The sequence below is a fragment of the Bubalus bubalis genome, chromosome 18, assembly GCF_019923935.1.
Source record: "Bubalus bubalis isolate 160015118507 breed Murrah chromosome 18, NDDB_SH_1, whole genome shotgun sequence".
NCBI lineage: Eukaryota > Metazoa > Chordata > Mammalia > Artiodactyla > Bovidae > Bubalus > Bubalus bubalis.
In genome coordinates this window covers 610,572-632,659 of record NC_059174.1, presented here as the reverse complement: position 1 = coordinate 632,659, position 22,088 = coordinate 610,572, and the positions used below count along the sequence as shown (strand labels likewise).

The following is a 22,088-nucleotide window of genomic DNA, read 5'->3' as shown; positions in this document are numbered from 1 at the left end:
CAGGGGTGAGGTCAGAGAAAACTTATTTTATCTCTTTGAGTCTTATTTTCCCCATTATAGCTCAGAGATAGAAGATAAGGTGTTCAGCTCTCCTATAGAAGCCTCATGGGATCAGGGTACTCACAACTGTCAAGAGAAATGGACCATGGATGTAGGTAATACTAGTGGATCTGTCTGGAGTCAGTGGATCTGTCTGGAGTCAAATAGATAAGAAGCAAATACATTTCTGCCACCAAAAGAATCATGACCGTGGACAAACAGAGACTGAGGCTATCTGAGACTTTAGACAACCCGTAAGCCTCATCTGGTCAGGAGGCTAGCTGAGAAAATGGAGCCATGCTCCCAAGAAGAGCATGTTCCCCACTGTCATCCATAGAGGTGGCCAAGAAGAAGAGTGGCCTGAGAAGACCTCCCATGGTACAAATCTACAGGCAGTAAATGGGGTCCTCAGGCCTTCTGAGAAGTGGTATCGGTACCCACCCTGCTTCCGTCCCTGTCTTCAGCTAGATGTTTATGTGGTTTCCAGCCCTGTTCCACAGCTGCATGTTGGGTGTGGGGGTAAGAAAGGCTGCTTCTGCCTCACAGAGATGGACCTGAGTCTGTGAGGGGGTAGCTGTCTTCCTTGGGTAAGCGCTGTGCGCTCCCCTCGTGGAGGGAGATAGTATTCATCAATACTACATTAGTATTGGTGAATATTTGTTTCTCCCTTCCTGGGGCTGGGGGTGGATTATTCTTCCCCACTCCAAGGAGATTAGGCTTTGGTCAGTGACGGTGAATGAATGACTCTTGTTATTTCAGAACAGAAGCTTTAAGCACCGACCACACTGAGCATGTCTCTTCTCTCTGCTGGCACAAGTCTCAACTGGCAAAGCCCCAGCGAGGGCCTGCCCTAGCCAGGCAGAGAAAGATGGCTATCCTCACAGCCGCCTCCTCTGACCAGCGAGGGGACTGGAACACAAACTTTAGTTATTCTAAGCTAGGTTAGCAGCCTTTCCGTAAAGAGCCAGAGAGGAAATATTTCCGTTTGTGGGTCATGTAGCCTCTGTCACAACTAACTACTCAGCTCTGCACCTGTGTCAGGAAAGCAGCCACAGACAATACCTCAATGAATGGGCATGACTCTGTTCCAATATGACTTTATTTGCAAACACAGGCAGTGGGCTGGGTTTGGCCTTTGGCAGAAACTAAGGTTTGGGATCCTTTGTCCTAGCTGGCTGGACCTCAAACTTTAACATGTGTCAGAATCACCTGGAGAGTCTGTTAGGCCTGGGCTGGGGAGTATGGGGTGAGAATACATTTCTAACATATTCCTAGGTGATGCTGATGAGATCAGCTCCATCATTTTCCTATTAATATCTTGGTCTCTCTTGACTGACATATAATCTGTAAAATGGGGATAATATCAGAACTTCATAGCAGTCTTGTCCTAACTAAATGACATAATATTCTGACGTGATTAGGACAGGCCCTGCACTTTGTATCAAAAAGTCTCAGCAAACATTAGGCACTGCTGTGGTGTTAGTCATTGTGCTCATATGCACAGACCTACACACACACACACACACAAACTGCATAATGCCTTCACTTTCTGAGGATATAGCATGGTAACTTACAAGTGGACCATTTGCTTCCCAGGTGAGTCCTCACTTCATTGAAGACTCCACCACAGGATTTACCTGAGCATATTACTGTGGTGTGTTTACAGTGGGGCTTCAATGTCAAGCTGGCTTCCAGCTAGAATGGTCATTACTCAGGACAGGTGCACCTTTACCATCTCACTGAGAAGATGGCCTTCAGCTCGCTGGCTGGAGGCACACCATGGTATGGCCTGAGAAGAATTAATCTTTCCTTCTGCTTCAGCTGGCTGAATCCATGCCTGGGTCTCCCAGAAATGCTTCCATACCCAGTTCTCTTGGAGTACCAGGCTTGTTGGCCACAGAGGACCTGACCGATCTAGCCCTAAACTGAGGCTGGTTGTTTTAAGGCTTTTAGAAAGAGAAGCCAGGAGATGATCTTACCTCTAGAAGGGAGGAGAAGGGAGAAGCCAATTCCCTGAGCAGCCCATCTGGGAGGGCTCCTCTCGAGCAGGAGTGAGAAAAAGTGGCATCTCCATGACTTATATGGAATTAATAGGGGACACATTCTCCCTTGTGTTTCCTTTTGAGAGTCTTCTATCTGTTGGGCAATTTATGTCAGTGATTTTTACATCATTGTCAAAGAAATGAGCCATATTAGGCTGGAATGCCTTATTTAGTTTCTTTGTTTATAGGTCAGTGTGGATAACCCACTCTTTAGAAGCAAAGTCAGAAGTACAGGCTAGAAACTGGCAAATGCGATCCCAGCTCCCAGTGGCACTGTGTCATTTGCAAACCCCGTGGCTTCCAATCCATGTCTGCTCTGAATGGAATGAGAACCGGGAAAGCTTAGGAAAGGCCACCTGCTCAACCACCAGTGGCTTATGCTTCCCATTGTTTCTGAAATTTGGAGTTGGGAAAGGACATGAGAGGCATGCTGGACAGTTCTCTTAAACCTGCCCATCCCAGGTGCCCAGGAGCCAGGCTTCTCTACACACTGACTCTGGTTTGCTTAAGGGTCCCCTAGTGAGGACCATGTGGCTTATGGGGTAAAGAACCAGCATCTCCTACTTGTCTGCTCCTGTGCTCCGTGTTATTTTAGCTCCACAACCTCACTAGCACTGTTACCCCTAATTAGCTGTCTCTTTTATGTTTATTTGTTCTCCAATACACTCAATCACGTTCATTTTTTTTTTTTTTAAAGCCAAGCTATAATCTGGTCACTTTTCTGCTCAAAAATCTTTGTTACTTCCCTACAGCTTAAGAAACAAAGTCCAGACTTTTTGGCCTGACTTTCAAGTTCAAGTTTCCCAAACAGGCTTCACAGTAACTTTTCTGCCTTTTTATTTTTATCTGCCTCTTCTCAAAATGTTCGCTGAAGCAGACACTGTGCACTTTGCAAATCCTTTCATCCTTAACCCCTTAGCGTGCACTAGACTAAGGGCTTACTGCCAGCCCTGGGCTTTGCTGCCCGAGGGCTTTCTCTGGTTTCTGGAGTCCACTTTACTGCTTGCACCAAGTATCAGAAAATTAACAACTCACTGCTCCTTTCTGTCCCCATCAGCAGCCCTTCAGCAGGGAAGTTGGGATATAAACAGCCAGCTCCTTTACTTTGCAGTTGGATGGCTCTTCAGGGCATGTCCTCTGCTGGCTTCCATCGTTCTTTGTGATTTCAGCTTGAGTTGCCTCAGAGGTCCCTAAGTTGGTCTTGGAGAGGCAGCAGTGAGCTTGAAGCAAAATCTTAATTCCCTGCTCAGGAATTGAACCTAGGTAGTCTGGAAAATCTCATGGACGGAGGAGCCTGGTAGGCTGCAGTCCATGGGGTCGTGAAGAGTCGGACACGACTGAGTGACTTCACTTTCACGTTTCACTTTCATGCATTGGAGAAGGAAATGGCAACCCACTCCAGTGTTCTTGCCTGGAGAATCCCAGGGACGGCGGAGCCTGGTGGGCTGCCGTCTATGGGGTCGCACAGAGTTGGACATGACTGACGTGACTTAGCAGCACCAGCAGACCAGCAAGGGCTAGAGACTAGAAGCAAATTTTCCCTGTATCTTGCCTCCATTGAAAAATGATTTTCTCAAGGAGGCAAAAACTGTAAAAACAGTGCGAAGTTTATTATTAGAGACATAGCACAACAAGTGGGGGAGCAGAGAAACAGTTTCTTCAGTTAAGACAAGAAACAAGGCAGTGCACACCCAGAGAAAAAGGGTGTAGGCATCCTCCCTGATGAGGAGCAGCACAGTGAAGAGGCAGTTAAATCGTTTATATAGGGCAGTTCTTCCTGTCTTTGCTTACCTTTGGCTAATTATCCGATTTTTTTCCCCACACCTGACCTGCCCCAGGACCCTCCCCAACATATGTGAGCAACTTTGGATTCCAGCCCAGAGGCCTAACTGGGGGCCTTGGCTCACCTATTCTGGAGTGGTACTCCCTCCTTTTTGACTCCAAAGGAGCCTTTTCATGAATGTGCAATGTCTTCCTTGTCCCAAGAATGAGAAATATGTGACCTCTTGATCTTTGACTCAAAAAGGGTTTGCCTCCTCTATGTTTCTGCCATAAATGTTGTATTTGATGTTCGGTTGCTAAATTGTGTTCAACTCTTTGTGACCCCATGGACTGCAGCACGCCATGCTTCCCTGTCCTTCACTATCTCCTGGAGTTTGCTCAAACTCATGTCCATTGAGTGAAAATGCCCAAAGTCTGGCTATTTACCCTGCTCTTGTTTTTTTTTCCTATCTTGAAGTGCAAATGGGCTTCCCTGGTGGCTCAGCTGGTAAAGAATCTGCCTCAGTGTGGGAGACCTGGGTTGGGAAGATCCCCTGGAGGAGGGCATGGCAACCCACTGCAGTATTCTTGCCTGGAGAATCCCATGGACAAAGAAGCCTGGTGGGCTACAGTCCATGGGGTTGCAAAGAGTCAGACAAGTGGGAGGCTAGTTGTAAATATCTAGCCTAGAGCCCACCTGCCTCCTTCCTCAGGAAATGTAGACAGGAGGCTTGTTGTAAATGCCTGGCCTGGACCCCATGTACCTCCCACCTCAGGCTGACACCATGCCCTGTGCTGACTGTCTTCCCATCTCTGCCTCCCTTCCCCACTCCTCCAGAAGTGCTTCCTGGAATCCTACCCCTAAACCTACTTGTGCTTCATCCTTGTCTTCATAGTTGGCTTCTGGAAGAATCAAAGCTAAAGTGTTGCCTGTGTTGGTTGCCTAGGATGATTGTGACAAAGGACCACATACTAAGTGATGTAAAACAACAGAAATTTGTTCTCCATAATTCAGGAGGCTTCTTGTTGTTTTTCAGTTGCTCAGTCATGTTCAACTCTTTGTGACCCCATGGACTGCAGCATGCCAGGCTTCTCTGTCCTTCACCCTCTCCTGGAGCTTGCTCAAACTCATGTCCATCGAGTCAGTGATGACATCCAACCATCTCATCCTCTGTCATCCGCTTCTCCTCCTGCCTTCAATTTTTCCCAGCATCAGGGTCTTTTCTAATGAGTCAGCTATTTGCATCAGGTGGCCAAAGTATTGGAGCTTCAGTCCTTCTAATAAATATTCAGGATTGATTTTCTTTAGGATTGACTGGCTTGATCTCCTTGCAGTCCAAGAGACTTTCAAGAGTCTTCTTGAAACCACAGTACAAAAGCATCAGTTCTTCAGTGTGTGGTCTTCTTTATGGTCCAACTCTCACATTCATACATGACTACTGGAAAAATCAAAGCTTTGACTATATGGATCTTTGTTGGCAAAATCATATCTCTGCTTTTTAATATGCTGTCTAGGTTTGTCATAGTTTTTTTTCCAACTCCTAGGAGCAAGCATCTTTTAATTTCATGGCTGCAGTCACCATCTGCAGTGATTTTGGAGCTCAAGAAAATAAAGTCTGTCACTGTTTCCATGGTTTCCCCATCTATTTGCCATAAAGTGAAGGGACCAGATGCTATATTCTTAGTTTTCTGAATGTTGAGTTTTAAGCCAGCTTCTGGAGGCTAGATGTCTGAATTAAGATGCTGGCAGACCATGCTCTCTGATGGCTCTGAGGAAACTCCTTCTAGCTTTTGGTGTTTGCTGTCAATCCTTGGTGTTCCTTGGTCTACAGACACATCACTCTGGTCACATGACATCTTCTCCCTGTGAATTCACAGTGTCTTCCTTCTGCTCATGTTTGTCTTCGCCCAAATGTCCCTTTTTAATAAGGAACCCAGTCATTTTGGTTGAAGGCCCCTCAATGACCTCATTTTCACTCGATTACCTCTGTAAAGAGAGTTTTACAAGAAAAGATCATGTTCTACGCTATTGGGGTTAGGACGTTAGCACATATTTCCAGGAGACAAGTCAACCTGTCTTCTCCTCCTTGCTCTTCAGAGGCTGACATTTGCTTCTGCTGCTTCCTCACCCCATTACCCCTCAATTCCAACTGTAAGAGTCTCTTCCACCCTTGGCCTTTGCACTTTGGGAGCGCCTCTTGATGGACTCCGTCCCTGCCTGCCTGGAGTTATGGTGCTTATGAGTCCAAGCAGGGGTGTCGCAGGAAGATAGCTGGGCCCAGTCTGCTTTCCTGCCTCAGGAAATCTAATTAAATAAGTACAATTTAACCTCCCTTGGATTTTGAACTCGAGCAGCACCTGGGGAGCACAGCTCTCACCACTCAGGTGACAGATGCAGAAACGATGGCTGACTGAGATGTGTCTGTGGGGGTGGGCGGACTCCAGGAGTGGCATTCCAGACTTGCATCCCTGCATCATTTTCTGTCAACTGTTATTTTCTTCTCAGTGCCAAATTCTGAGAAAAATAATCCTGGTGACCTGAAGTTAACAGGGCCTTGAAGGACTAGACGTATGGAGACAGTCTGATAGCAAATCCGGAGAGCAGATAGTTCTATTTGGGCGAGTAAGCCTTGTAATTCTTTGCTCAATTTTTAACCAAATCTAACTGGCCCACATTTCCTGGAGGCTCATTCCTGTGCTGTTTGCAGGACTTGGGGAGACAAAGGGGGAGGCTAACTTGGTTCAGTCCAACACTGTACTGTAGCCCCAGAACAAATTCCTGATAGCAACTGAGCAAGAAAAAAATCAAACCAGTGAATCCTTAAGAGATTTGACTTAAAGTTTAGCTATTTCCCACTTCCTCAGAGAATGCTTGCAGGGTTCTGGCTGTAGACAAGAGTCCTAGGCTGCATTCAGATCACTCACATTGGGGTGACTCTTACCTAGGAGTCACCCACCTTAGCATGGAGGGCTGACTTCACTAATGGCTTGTGTGCCAGATGCAATCATTTTCAATCCTGCAAGGACCTTATGGGAAAGACATTACTGTTCCATTCTAGCTTGAGGAATCTAAGAGCCAGAGACATTAGGCAGGCACTCCATATCCTACAGAGACCCAGAGCAGCCTGCTGGCTCCTAACTTCAGGCTGGATGTGTTTGCTTCCCCCACAAGAGCAGTTGTCCACCAAGAAGAGTGCTGGACCCAAGTGTGAGACGTGGATCTGAATTCATGAGTGAAGAGCTCAACAGACAGCCAGTCTCAGAGCCCACGGCTCTCAGTGGAGAGCACAGGGACTCAAGAAGGAGTGCTAAGGTTGGTAAGGTGGAAACTTCCACCAGTGTTGTTTCACCTTCTCTGTGAATCTCCTTCTATAGCCTGGTGCTTGGCCTTAGATAAAAGTTTACTCTCTAGCAAAGGAAACCAAATTTGATTTATAAGCCATAGTCCAGATATATAAGAAGAACTTCCAAAAAAATCTGCCCAATAAATCCCAGCCATCCCAGGGGTTTTTATCATTTTTATGTATATGGAGAAAAAGGAGACAGAAATCTAAGCCTTTTTATTCTGTGTTTATTGGAAAGAGCTTTTGAACTACAAGTGCTTGGGGCCCCTGGGCCCTGAAGGAAACAGTACTGGATCTGAGCCACAATTGGGAACTTCCTTCAGATTCTCCCACCTCCAGGCTTTGGCTCCCAATTTGCACAAACCCTTCTTTGCTCTCTTCCTAATTCACCCTTTGAAGCCCAGGTTAGATGCCTTGCCTGTGTTGCTCACAGGGCTTTGGAGCTCAAACTCCACCGTGGGTTGGCCTCCTGTGCCCTCCTCCTTCCCTGCCCACACTCCCTCTGGTGCTCACCCCACTGGTTCCACGTGGATCTGTGGGTACAGAGCACTCAGCAGCGAGTCTTCTGTGTGTTCTGGGAGGGAGCAAGCCCAGCTCCAGCTCATCCAGGAGGCTTGGCACTGGAAGGGATTCCAGCTCGGCCTACTGGACAAGGTGCCAATCACCAGAGAGGTAGAGGAGAATGGCATTGCTCTAGGGCTTGCCTGGGAGAGAGGTAGTTCTGTGGCAATAAACAAAGCCAGTGAGAGGAGGCCAAAGCACTTTATTCAGAGTTTGCTTTAACAAGGGAGGCAGCCATTGTACAAGCGTTCTAGCAGTGACTTAAAGGGGTGGGAAATTTTTATAGTAGGAAGAAGGGAAGGCCCTGTTGGCACAGGGAGGCTGTAAGTGGCCTGCTGCTGCTGCTGCTAAGTCGCTTCAGTCATGTCCGACTCTGTGCGACCCCATAGACGGCAGCCCACCAGGCTCCCCCGTCCCTGGGATTCTCCAGGCAAGAACACTGGAGTGGGTTGCCATTTCCTTCTCCAATGCATGAAAGTGAAAAGTGAAAGTGAAGTCGCTCAGTCATGTTCAACTTTTCGTGACCTCATGGACTGCAGCCTACCAGGCTCCTCCGTCCATGGGATTTTCCAGGCAAGAGTACTGGAGTGGGGTGCCATGGAACTAGAGGCAATTGTATGTGATTGGTTAGTGGTGCATGTTTGGCTTTTTCTAGTTGGTCTTAAATTGGAAGCTAAGACAAAAATTAGAGAAGCTGTCAGTTATGAACCAAGTTCTGGTTAGTTTGGGCCAATTGTTACAGGGGTGATTGGCTTCCTGGACTGGTTGCTAGAAATAGTGGTCTGACTAGAAGTCTGACTCGTAGGTAATGGGCTGGCTTCCTGGATGAGTTACTATAAATGACGTGTTTGTTTTCTGGGCTGCTTGCTGCAGATTATGGGTCAGAGTTCTATTTTTGCACATGATGTAGTGATCGTCCATTTGCATGTTCAGTCTCTCAGATCAATATTCACCCAGGACCTACTTTATGCTAGGGCACAAGGATGGGCTGATGAGACGCTGCCTGTCAGGATCCTGATCCCAGCCTGTGGGCTCTCAAGCAGATCACAGAGGCCCCAGGGCAATAGGGTGAGACTCATGGGCAGTGTGGAGAATGAATGACCTGGGACCCAGGATGCCAGCTTCTGTTGGCTTGGGGTGGGAGGAAAGCGGGAGACATGGTGCCAAGGAGGGGGGTTCCACAGGCCCCTCCCCACAATCCCAACTCCACTCACTTCCGGTTCCTTGTCAGTCTGTGGGGAGGGCACAAAAGCGGGTGCTGCTCTCCCATGGCTGGTCTTCATTTTAGGACAGTGTTGTAGGACAGGGTTCCCAGGAGAGGACGGGGAAGGGCTTCTCATGCAGTTCAAACAGCTGTCACCCACACCCCCGCCCCCAACCCTTTTTTCTCTGAGTGGATCCCCACTGCTTCTATCTGCCCAGCATCCAGCCCCCGATATAGAAACTGGACTTCATTTTAAAATTTTGCTCTGTGCAGAGTGAGAGAGGCTACTGGCCTTTCTAGATTCATGAGAGGGTTTGGAATGAAGACTTGGCTCAGCAGCGCTTTACACTCCTTGGGAGGCAGCATGTGACTCAAGGCCCTCCAACCAGAACTACTGGGCAAGGTCACCCATGGTTATCAGTACCACTAAGCTTGCAGGATATAAACCATGTACTGCCACGGTCAAAAGAGGAAATTGTGCTTGGAAATGAGTCAACACGTAGAAAAACAGAATCAAGAGATAGCAACAGTAAAACTGGATTGAGCTTTGTCTGAAAGTCCTGGTCCTGGACTTTTAAATTTAGTTAAGTTTTAGTTCTTTTTAGTTTAAAGCATTTTGAGTTGATTTTCTATAGTTTTCCACCATAAGAGTTGTGATTAACTTGTCCTCCTTTGGGGAAACAACAGCACAGTGTTTACCCCTCATCTCATCTGGGGTGTGTACCTCAGACTCTATTAGTGCCTCTCTTATTCTTTTCTCTCTCTTTCTGCAATACTTGCTGGTGGGCAATGAGTTCCCACATGTTAGGGAAAGGGTGCAGAGATTAAATTCATCTGGGAAATGGTTTAATTAAATAAACTAGATTTTCATCCCACTCAATCTAAGAGTTTTATCAATATTGATAAGTGGGGACTTCCCTGGCAGCCCAGTGGTTAAGACTCTGCTCTTCCAATGCAGGGGGCACAGGTTCAATCCCTGGTCCGGGAACTAAGATCTCGCATGCTGTGCATAGCTTAGCCTAAGACATAACATAAATAAAGATTAAAAGTTTCTAAAAAAATCTATATGTAAACCCAACTATGTGATGAAATTCAGATGAAATGACCATTAGCAATCCCAAATGGTGAAAGCTGACCTTTCCCCTGTGCAGGTACTGTTTTAAACACTTCCATCTGTTATTCTTAAGCCCAACAGCACTGAGGGACAGAGGTCCCCTTCCTCTTCTTGCTGGAGTTTAACAACTTGTGCTTAGTGATACATGGATCCAGGCTGGGTGAGTCTCATCTCCTAACCGCCAGTTAGGGGCCTGGCGTGCATGGTGTTCTCTTTGTCCCCTTTCCCTTCCCATTCAGGTGGACAGCAGCTGCCTGAGCTCCTCAACTTCCCCACCCCCCTCCCTGCTGTCAACCACTGGGACCTGGGCCTTGATGGGAGGGGACAGGTGCAGAGCAGTGGGGTTTAGGGGCAGGAGAGCAGAAGAGCATATGACATGAGCTCAGAGGGAGAGAGTCTGTGCAGGGGAGAGAGGCTTTCTCTAGGGGATATCAGAACTGTGGGAGATTGGGGAAGAGATGGGTCATGTCAGCGTGTGTGTGTGTGTGTGTGTGTGTGTTATGGATTGAAATTCATTTCATATGATTTTTGGGGAAGGACATTAAAGACTTTATTATTAGTAGTAGTCATTTAAAAAATTATTTATTTTACTTGGAGGCTAATTACTTTACAATATTGACGTGGTTTTTGCCACACATTGACATGAGTCAGCCATGGGTGTACATGTGTCCCCCATCCTGATCCCCACTCCCACCTCCCTCCCCATCCCATCCCTCAGGGTTGTCCCAGGCCACGGCCCTGAGTGCCCTGTCTCATGGATCAAACCTGGACTGGTGATCTAACCAAGACTGCGTGTGTCTATATAAAGATTGGACCACAGCGTTGGGAAGATATAGGGTCTGATTATCTATTCTTCCATTTCTCTATCCATCCAGTTTTATAGCCTCAGTAAGTTAGTGTGAGTATTCACCCAGCAAGCCGCAGAGAGCACTGCCAGGGGGATAAGCATGGGGAGATAGTTAAGAGGCCCACATGTGGAGCCAGAGGGTCAAGTTAGGCTATTTGGAGCTTTGGTGGGAGTGAGAGGTGGACAGACTGCTTGAGGGTCCACTGTGGCTCGGGTGGGGGTCAGCTTTAGCAGCTTCAGGAGGGCTAAGGCTCCCTCTTGGCTTTTGGCTCTTTTGCTCCCATCAGAGGTTAGGATCTACCCAGCACGCATGCTGTTCAATGCTTTGAGGCCACCTTGGCTCCAGGTGTAAGTGAATATCAGTCATTTCTGTAGACTGTGCTGGCAGGCAGTGTTTCCTGCTTTTGAGGACAATGTTCTGTGCTCTCGTGGAGCGATTATGCTAGTGGATGAAGGGCTCTTCTGATGGATAATGCCAACTCTGCAGTCCAAGCCAAGTGTCACTTGGCACTCTTGTCTCCTGGATGTGAAAGGAAATGGTTCCACACTGATGGTTAGGAAAACAATGGTGTCCAAATGGGTCTGATTGCAAAGGTTGGCAGTGTTTTCAGCAGAGTCCAGGCTCCTGGATGTCCCAAGTATGATAGGTTCAAGGCAGTGGCAGTTACAGTCTTCAGGGCACAGGTGTTCAGTGAACGCTTGCTGACTTGAACCAAAGGGGAGTTTTGTGGTTTAGCTCCCTAAAATGACATTTAAATGACAGCAGCCTCCAAAGCAAAGCAGTAGAAGCTGAGATCATGAGCCAGGGCCCCACACAGACATTGTTTGAAATTGATGGCATATGTGTTGCTGCCACTGGGAGCTAGAGCTAAGAGGGATCTAGAGAGTACCTGTCTGGCTCCGCACCTCCACTTTCTTATCTGTAAAGTGGGATGGTGGGAGTACCTTTAAGAAGCCAGGGAAGTGAGGCAATGTGCTCAGAATGTGCATGGTGTCTAGAAGCACTCAGGCTGTGACTCTGGGTTTCCTCTTCCAGTTCTAAGAATTCCAAACGGCGTTTTCCCAACTACAGCTTGTGTTCAGTGTGGTCTGGCTAAACCCCACTAATGGTTTCACTTTGTTCCTAGGCAGGAAAAGAAAAGGGCCACTTGAGTGCAGCAATCTGTGTGCCCACTTGGACCAAGATTCCTGCTCTGCATGCTCACTTCCCAATGCATTTTCTACCTCCCAATGCAATATGTTGTTCAGTCACTAAGTCGTGTCCAACTCTTTGTGACCCCATGGACATTGGCATGCCAGGCTCCCCTGTCCTCTACTATTTCCCAGAGTTTGCTCGAATCCATGTCCTTCGAGTTGGTGATGCCATCCTGTCCACAAGGTTCTCTAGGCAAGACTACTGGAATGGGTTGCCATGCCCTCCCCTAGTGGACCGTGTTTTGTCAGAACTCTTCACTATGATCCGTCCATTTTAGATGACCCTACACGGCATGGCTCATCACTTCATTGGATTATACAAGGCCTTTTGGCACGACGAGGCTGTGATCCATGAAGGGGACATTTGCCACTCCTACCCACCAAATTGCCCCCCTCCTGTTCTCACCTCCTTTCCTGCTAATTCCATTTTTCTCTGTTTTGCCTTCTCTGATGCTTCAAAGTACCATGAACCAGGCCACACAGATATAAGCAGCACTCCACAGAACAAGGACCTCTCCAGCCCCTGACAAAGGCGATGTGTTATTCCCAGCAGTGGGGCAGCTGCTCTGAGACACGCCATCACCGGTTGCCCCGTGTGAGCCGTGGGCACAGTGACGGGGCTGTGAGTGAGAGGGGCTGGGCCCACGGCCTGGAGCTGAGGCCTCAGGAAGCCTCTCCTGTTGTCCAGCTGGCCTGTCAGGGGTGGCATCTGCTCCATCAGAGGTCAGGTTAAAGCACAAGGAAAGGGCTCTGTTTCAAAGGAAGGAATCAGGAGCACTCTGCATGCATCCAGGGACCCTGGAGGAGCAAGGCTGGGATAACCCAGGAAGCCAACATGCAGGAGAGGCAGGACAGCAGGGCCAAAGGTGTGGAGGTGGACCTGTGAGATGCTGGGGAGGGGAGATGGAGGGAAAATGACATCCTTGTGTACCCAGGGGCCAGGCATGGATTCAGCGTTTTTGTAGAGATTTCATAATAGTTCTAGGGAGCAGGTATTTTTTCCTAGCCTAATTGAGATATGATTGGCAAATAAAGATTGTTTATATTTAAGGTATGCAACATGATGTTGTGATATACATTGTGAAATGATCACCGCAATCAAGCCAATTAACATATCCATCACCTCACATAGTTACCATTTCGTGTGTGTGCGGTCAGGACACCTATCTCAGCAGATTTCCAGTAAGCAATACATCATCATTCACTGTCACAGTTTGCACGTGAGGACCTATGCAGAGAGGAGCTCAGAGAGGCGAACCTGCCAAGGGCGCCCCTCGAGTGTCTGATTCCAAAGACCCCTCCCCTCACTCACCCGCAGCATTGGCCAGGATGCTACCATCCTCATCCCTTCTTGGAGGAAAGGCCCTTTTGCTCCGGTTTACATACAGCCAGTTGGATTTTCCCTCAAAGTCATCCCAGACCTGGGAAGCCTGTAGCCTGCAAGCTCATCCTCAGTTATACCAACGTGTTTCTTTCCCACTCTTATAAATTGCCCTCAGTAGAACAGGGCCTTTCTTTCTGATCTAAACCCTGCTGCTGTATTGATTACTATAATTCAGCCCTAATTGGACTTCTGCAAAGCCACAAGCTCAGACAGCGGGCTTCTTGGCCGCACAGCATCCATTATTAATGTGCCGGTGCTGGCCTTTACCCCACTCCCTGCTTTCACCTCAGGAGCTCTGGAAAACAGCCCGCTGAGTAATGTGGCTTCCATGTGTATTTACCTCTTCAGGATATTTGTTTCCTCTTGAAGGAGAAGAGGGATGCAAACCACACAATTAGCAAACAGCTCTTTAATTGCCTTTCTGCTGGCCCAAAGATTGGTCTGGGTTAGGGAGGATTCTCAAATCCTCTCAACTCTAAGATATTGGGCTCTGTAAGTGGCAGAGTTGCAAGGGAGCCTCGGACTGGCCCGTGAGTCAGCCAGGTTCAAGAAGCCAGTAGGACATACCCAGAATCTGTACCTGGTCCCTGTTGGGTTGGCCAAAGGAGAAAGGTCACAATGGGGCAAACATGTAACACAACCAAATTGAGGCAGAGAGGACCACATTCTGTGGGCAGAAACAGAACAGACTCATTATTAGGACAGATCTGGGAAGCTCACTTCCCAATGAGATCTTGGAGACAAGTGAAGTGTTTCATGGCCCCCCAGGAGTGCAAATGCCAGGATGTATGTCTGACAAACCCTGCTTAGTAGCTCGCCCAGGTACTGGTTCTGGTTAGACAGCCCTGGGCTGAGCCTCTCCACGTGGAGGCAGGCGTCGGTGCAATGTGAGAGTCGGGTTACTGCTGTTCAGCTGCTTCAGGGGTTCAAGAAGGGCCACACTTCTTGTGCCTCCAAAGTCTGGGGCTCCTTCCCTGCCCACCAGAAGTCCATGAAGCCAGGGGGCCACTGTGGATCTGGTCGGGTTGGGGCTTCAGGGCAGTTGCATGAGTTGCTCAGATACTGAGAGGAACAGGGACAGGCTAGGAGTAGACTGAGCCCAACTCATACTCTGGGGGTTGTTTGTTCTACAGACTATACACCCACTCTTCCTTAATACTGGCAGTCAGAAGACAGTCCCCAGGTCCACAGAACGACCACTCTTCATTCTGCATCACTCAGTCATTTGACAAACCTTGATTTCTGGCCTGGGCTTCCCAGGCGGCACAGTGGTAAAGAATCCACTGGCCAGTGCAGAAGACACAAGAGACGCAAGTTCGATTCCTGGGTCAGGAAGATCCCCTTAAGTATGAAATGGCAACCCACTTCCATAATTTTGATTGGGAAATTCCGTGGATAGAGGAGCCTGGTGGGTTCAATGTATGGGGTCCCAAAGAGTTGGACACTATTGAGCAACTGAGTACACACACGTGCAATTCCTGGCATACTCTGGCAGATTCTGGGGAAATAACAGGTAACATTGACAACATTCGCCCTCTTGTAGTTTGCACGAGAGTGGGAAAGACAGACGCTGAACAGGTCAGCGAACACACAGACAAGGGCTTCTATAGTTGGAGGGCTGGAAGACGACTAAAAGGGGATTGTGCCAAGGGCCTAGAGGGCAGGTCTCCCCTAAACTCGTCTCGCATCTTTAGGCACCTTGAGCAGGGATAGTCCCAGGCTTCTGCTCTCTTTGACGGCTTGTTGCAGAGTCTGGGTCTGACCCTAGCTGGAATTCCTGCAGTTTGCTCTCCATAGGGAAGATGGAGCAAGGGATCAGACAGGCCCTGCGGAGGTCCCTTTCCTTCACTAACCTGGCATAGGACTCTCATTCCTTCTCACTCTGCATGCCCTGGGCTTGTTTTGCAGTGCACACTGGTGCTCCTTGGGAATGCAATCTGTGCAGGCGGCCTCTGCCTTTCTTCAGTGCCCAAGAAGTACTTAGCAAGTGAAGATGCGATGAGAGAGGAGGGGACACTGGTGCAAAGAGAGGCTGGGGGCTGAAACCCTGTCTCTGCAAAGTGCTGCCTGCCAAGATGAATAGCTGTCTTCGCCCCTTCATAGGGGCTGTGAACCGGTGCGTGACCCCTGCTGCAGGCAGCCTCAGACCCTCTCGTCTGCTGGCCTGCCTCTGCTAGGAGCCAGGACAGCTGTCTGCACTCTCTTCTCAAGCTACCCAGCTGGGGCCCTGGCCGCTTTGGCAGGGGTTGGCAGCTGAGTTCTTTGCACCTTTCTCTTCTTCTGCCTCCCTGTTCCTTCTCCTGGAGTGAATGTCTGCCTGGGTCAAAATGTGGATCTCAATCTCAGGGCCACAGGTGTGGGGCAGGGGTCTTCTGTTGGTTTCTGGAGAGTGAGGGGTGGCGTGCTCCTCCTGCCTCTTGCATGGGCCCGCATTTTGCTCTCAATCAACTTCCATGTTTGTTTTTGCAGAGTAGTCCTGATTGTCATGTCAGTTCAAAATCTCCAATTCTCTGTTAGAAAAATGAGCTTCATCTCCCTTCTAGTTTTGTTTCTCTTGGGGAGGGGCATAGGGCAGAACTGGGAAGAAGTGAGCCCTTTCTCCCACTCTCCCCACCCCTGGGGCCCCCACCTTCCCTGCCTTCCCGCTGACCAGTTGCCTCCCCAGCCTTCCCTGCCGCCTTCACTCTCAGCGCTGGACGCCTCCACCCTCCGCGCTCCTCACTCAAGTTGGAACTGGTCCCCAGACCTGTCTGTCCTGCCTCTCACCATCTTGCTCTCAGTGGGGCTGAGGCCATTGGCTGCTGGCATAGGCCATGGGACCTGGTCCCTGGTACCACACCCCAGCCAGGGAACTGCCAGCTGTGTGCTTAGGCAATTCTGTTAGCCTCCCTGTGCCCCTGTTTACCCATCTGGAAAGCAGGGTAATTCAAGAGGTGGTGAGGCTGATGAGGTGAGGCAGAGCCTGGCGAGTGCGGGTGCTGCATGGGTCATTGGCCCGTCCTGCGCCCTCTGTCTCTGTCTCCGCTGCCCGCCCTCTCTCAGGCTCCTTTCCTTTGCCTGGACCATCTCTGAGCCTCCCAACAGATCACCTCCCACGTCACATCCATCCCCTTCACCTGGACATTTTCCTTGCCACTTCCAGAGAGCCTGTCTTCCTACCACTTGAGACCTGCTGCTGGCTCCCACTGCCTGTAGGACAAAACCTCAATCCTGCCTCCAGGCACCTGCGCCTCTCCCCAGCTTCCCCTGTGCGCAGCACCCTGACCCCAGAGAGCCTCCCAGGATGCTGGGCTCCAGGGCCACGGGTGACTCTACCTTGCCTCGGCATCATCCGTGGGGAAGCCAGTGTCTGGTTCTTGACTTCTGTAGGTAAATGCTGTGTGATGAGTAAAACACACTTTCCTTTAAGTGTCACTGAGTGAACAAACTAAATGAAATTTATGTACTTTGGAAGCAAAAAAAAAAAAACAACAACCCAAAACTGCAACATTTTTGATGCCAGAAAGATTTTTCTACCTGAGCAGTTTGGAAATCTCACGGGGCTTCCTGCTCACTCTCCTCCACATGACTTGCCCTTCTGTGACCTGCCTCTCTCATGCTGTTCTCATTCTCAGAACGCTCTTCCTTCTTCTGCAGATGAATGTCTAGGCCCCTCTGAGGCCATCACCTCCTCTCTGAAGGCTGTTCTCTTTCCACAGGCCTCCACACAAACCTATGCATGACTCCACATTTGAGGAACAGGGCTTTGCAATGACTAAACACCATCTGAAACTGGTTTGTCTCCATTTAAAACTAGCCTCCACTACCTACCAGCTGTGTGAGTTTCTTAACCTCTGTCTGTCTGTCCTCCCTATTAGTAATGGAGGCCTTATGCCACAGGTGCTCTCAGAGGACTAAATCTGTTCATACATTTAATATGCTTGTATCTGTTCCTGGCATATTAGTACTATTTAAGCTTTTGCCATATTATTTAAATAAGGTGTATTTTGTGTGCTAGCTCTCTTTCCAGAAGGTTGAGAGACCTTGAGTGGCCAGGTCTCTTTGGCTGCTGGCTCTCTGCCTCTCTGGCTCCTAGGATGGAGCTGTGTACAGTAAGCGTTGGGAGAGTGTTGGCTGGAGATGCAGAGAAGGGTCCAGGCTCGGGTGCCACCAATACTGGGGAGAGCTGGGCCCAGGCTTTGCTTCTGGGACCTGGTCTTGATCTCAGGTTCGGTGTGTGATCACATGAGGCCCCAGGAGGAGCTGCCCAGGATCTGGGCTTCTTGCCAGTGTGGACACTGAAAGCTGCTTCAAGTCTGATCAAGAAATCTTACCCAAGCACCCTGGGGCTCTGCTGGGGACACTCATCACCTTTAGGACAAGGTCACCAAAGCGTGTGGTGTGGCCTGCATGGTGCCCGGGGCTTGTGAAGGTTGCCTCTCACCGTCCATTGCCTGTGAGGACCTGCAGAGTTTCTCCCTTGCCCCCCTCCCACCTAGGCAGTGGGCACTCGTGACTCCTTCAGAGGAGGGAGGCTCGATCCCAGGGCCTCCAGTGTCCATACCCTGTGGCGGAGGTTGTTCACCCACACTCAGAAACCAGGGGGGAACTGCGGAGGGTGAGGGGCTGTTTTCCACCTTCCAAGCACGTCTTTGAGCTCACTCCAGGGAATCAGGGGCACAGGTGGCTGAGGACCATGGCTCAGGCTCTGCAGGGGACAGGTGAGCAGGCGAGGGGCTGGGAGGAACGGCAGGACCTGGGGACCCTAGGGCCATAGTGGTGGGAGGGTCTCCTCAGTCTCCCCTCCTGACGCACACACCTCCTCCTGAGGGAGCGGGCCTGGGCCTCCGCTCCCCTTCTGGACTGAGCGCGCGGGAGTCCGCTCTCTGCAGACAGGGTGAGTCTGGGTGAGCAAAGATTCAGGGCCAGTGCCCAGCAAGGGGACCGATGTCCCTGTTAAGTGAGGGAATCTGGCAAAGCAGAAGGAACTGCTCTGTCAGCTGTGCAGATGGTGAGGGATGGGGAGACAGGGCCTAGAAGCCCTTGGCAGGTCAGTGCCATGCCCTGTCCAGCAGAGGGAGGGAGTGAGTGAGTGAAGTCGCTCAGTCGTGTCTGACTCTTTGCAACCCCGTGGACCGTAGCCTACCAGGACCCTCAGTCCATGGAATTTTCCAGGCAAGAGTACTGGAGCAGGTCGCCATTTCCTTCTCCAGCAGAGGGGGCTCAGGGCCAAGCTTTCATATGTGCTGCTGCCTGTCCTCTTCACTGTTTCCTCTGGAATTTGGAGTGAGAAATCCTTCCTATGAGGGCCATTCCTGTACATGCCGGGACACTTAGCATCCCTGAAGCCTGTCCACTCTAATGCCAGTAATGTCTCCTTCCTGCCCCAAGAGTCGCTGGCACAGCCACAAACGTTTCACAGACATCTATTTTCCTTTGTCCCCCAAGACAAGAGCAGGACTGGCCACGGGCTCTGCCAATGATCACACGCCACCCCCCCACCCCCCAGGGCAGCTCCTGAAAGGCAAGGGGTGGCATCGCTAGCACTGCCACAGAAGGCCAGGGGGCCCATTGTTCCAGGAGAGATGCCAGCCCCTGGCTCCTACCTCGGGCTCTCCTGGAACTTCCCTTTCCCTGCCGCTCACGCCCAGTGGGAGAGCGGACAGTGGTGGGTCCTGGCAGGTGACAAGGTTGGTCGGGCCAGCATCCCATCTCAAGGCCACAGCAGGCAACGGTCCTAACCCAGGGTCTCAGAGCCCGGCCGCCACTTCTCCTGTGGTCCCTGGGAGGGCGTCCCCACCCCAAACTTTTTTCTTGCAGTTAGTGTGACTGCTTGGACACCTTCCAGTCCTTTACCTGGGCTTCTTTAACTTCCTCAGTTTGGACAGGAATGCACGGATGCTCTTCTGTGTGCTGCCTTGGCCATCAGTCACGAGGTGATTGCGGTCTTCATCTTGCTGCGCTTAGGGGGCCCAGGAGAGCAGAGCCTCAGGGGAGACAGAGCATCAGAGGCTGGCCGCTCACTCCATTCCTCTGCTCTCCTGGAGCTTCCTCCCACATACGCCGCCCTCCACAGGGCAGGCCCATCGCAACTCCCTCCATCCTCCACTCCTGGCTTTACTTACCGATGAACTCTCAGGCCTGTACCACCGCCAGCTCCCAACACTCACGTCAGCACCCCCATTCCTGCTCCTAGCCTCCCAGCATTGTCCTGGGGCCCAGGACATCGACCTGCTCTGAGGATACCCTCCCAGGTCCTCTGTCCCCTACTGGCTGTCTTTATCCCTCTTTCTATGAGTTTGTGGGACTCTGACTCCCCTCCCATGTACTCCCTCTTCTTACAGGAGCGGTGAGGTGGGGATGGTATCTCAGGGTGGGTGGGGGCCCAGGCTGAGACCATCACTGCAGGGTTGGAAGGCAGTAAGGAATCATCCTAAAGCTTTGACATGGGCCCATTTTCCAGAGAGCAGGGACAAGTTAGGGCAGAGTGGTCCTGGGGCAGAGAGAAGGCAGAGACAGAACTGGAATCATCACATGTAAAATAATCTCACGTAAAAGGCATTAGAACTCTATGTCCAAAGCACTCCTAGAGTCAGTCCTACTTCAAGCCTGGGCTTTCAGCAACGCAAACCACTCTTCTCTTTCCTTTGAAAACTTTCCTTTTCTTTGTAAGCCTGCTTAGAGTGACATTCACTGGGGGGTCACAGAAATCTTTGAGTAATAAAAGGAGTTTCTAAATGCTGGTCTTTAACTCACTTACTTTCTGCAGCATCCAGGGTGAAGGTAGTCAAAAATGCTGTACTGCTGGGTTGGGAGATACTAACTGGAAGGAAACGTGACCCAGAATGAACTCGCTGCTCAGGACCTTCCCTCCCCTTTCAGTGTCTATGCAGAAGACTCCATAAATGGGAAGAGGTGATTGTTCTCCTCCCAACTCCCAATCTTATAGCAGGTGGCACAGAAGGCTTTTCCATAGTCTCTTTAAGAAGCTGTGACATGGACAACATTTCTCTAAAGGGGAAAGAAAAGTATCAGAGAGCTTTGCTAATGTTGATTACGTACCCAGGTCTGAAGGCAGGTCACACCAGGTCTGAAGGCAGGACACCCCAGCTCTACCACCGCCTGGACCTCTGACCATCCCAGAGTCCTATAACTTTGTGTAAAATGGAGATGGCGGCGGAACCTAACCTGTGACGTTGTTTCCAGGATCAAATGAGTTGGCAACATGGGAGGCCTTTAGCCTATTCCTGGCATGTCTTTCCCTGGCTGCCACCTTATGGGGGCTTGACCCAGAGACCCTTACATCCACGGCCTCTGTCCACAAACTTGGTGCCAGATTCTGTGTTAGGCACAGACTCCACCCAGTCTCATGGGGCTCTGGTCATAAACCAAACGGTGTGTGGCGTGCAGCGAGGCAGACAAACTGCACCAGCTGGGGTGATTGTGAGTGATGCCCTTCAGGATACGCCATCGGAGTTGGCTTAGTCAGAAGGACTGGGCCCCTGGGGCGTGAGGGGGAAAAAGAGCTGCGTGGCGAAGGGCGTGGGTGTGGTGCTGGGGGAAGTGATGGGCTCCCTGCTAGGTCAGTGGGTGTCTGTGTGTCCAGAGAATGACCCTGGATGTTGGTTGCAGATGAGATTCAAGGGTTTTGTTGGTTTGTTTTAATTTTAAAACATCTTTTTTTGCTGATGTAAAAGTTACAGTGAAACTCTTTGGGAAATTAAAAACGAAAGCGACAGTGAAAAACAAACAGTGAATGGTCCTGCAACTGCCCGGAGGTGTAGAGCTCTTGTTTCTAGAGTTACGCACCTATGCCATCAGTGACCAGGGAGGGGTGTGGGTCCTTCACCATGGAGGCTCCCATCCCGCTTGTCGGGGAGCACATTGAACTTGAAACTGAGGTTCTTCAAGCTCCTCTCTGAGTCAGGACCAGCTTCCCCTCCTACACGTACCCCGAATAGCCTCCTCTCTTCATCTGCCTTCCTCCTGGGTTTCCTTCCTCCTTCAAGTCTCACATCAAACCTTGGTCTCCTTGTATCTCCACCTTCATCTGAGTGAAACATCTGTAAGACTGACACAGCTTTCTCTTGCTAACTCCTATTTTTTTTTCTCCCAAAGACTCCTCCCATTAAGGGTGGGATGGAGCAGGACATTGGGGGTGAAGGGGACCTAGTACCCATTTTCTCCCACTGGTTGGACAAGAATACATGGGGCGGGGGGTGGAGCAGAGAACTCTGGACCTCTCCCCTACCCCTCCCTCTCCTTCTCAGAATGCTGAGATGTCAATGGGGACCTTGACAGTTGGCAGGATAGAATAGAGGCCACTGAAACTTGATTGGGTGCCGTTTGGGACCGCTTCACCTAAATGGATCCTGGTAGGATTCCAGTGTATCCTGGAGGCCCCTCTGTTCTGCATCACTTCACCTGCTCAATCTGCAGATTCCAGGTGCTGGCAGAGTCACTGAATTCTGATCACCACCTAGGCAAGTGACCTCTCTTGCATCTGACAGGTTCTTGCTGTAGCAGCCCTCCCATTACTCTCTGGCAGGCAGAATTTTGCAGTGTTTCTACCCTGGGGCTTTTCCATTTCCGGAGTGTCTGATGCTAATACATGCTTTG

At 50.1% G+C, this 22,088-nt stretch overlaps 1 long non-coding RNA gene across 1 annotated transcript in view; it reads left to right on the top strand.

Moving 5' to 3' along the window:
* LOC123330225 overlaps nucleotides 1-18,592 on the top strand; it is a 36,480-nt gene extending 17,888 nt beyond the window's left edge. The window contains exons 5-7 of the long non-coding RNA XR_006545958.2: nucleotides 7,020-7,155; nucleotides 10,139-10,225; nucleotides 12,568-18,592. This is a non-coding gene — a long non-coding RNA (uncharacterized LOC123330225). The remainder of the gene's footprint in view (nucleotides 1-7,019; nucleotides 7,156-10,138; nucleotides 10,226-12,567) is intronic.
* Nucleotides 18,593-22,088: the final 3,496 nt, after the last annotated feature.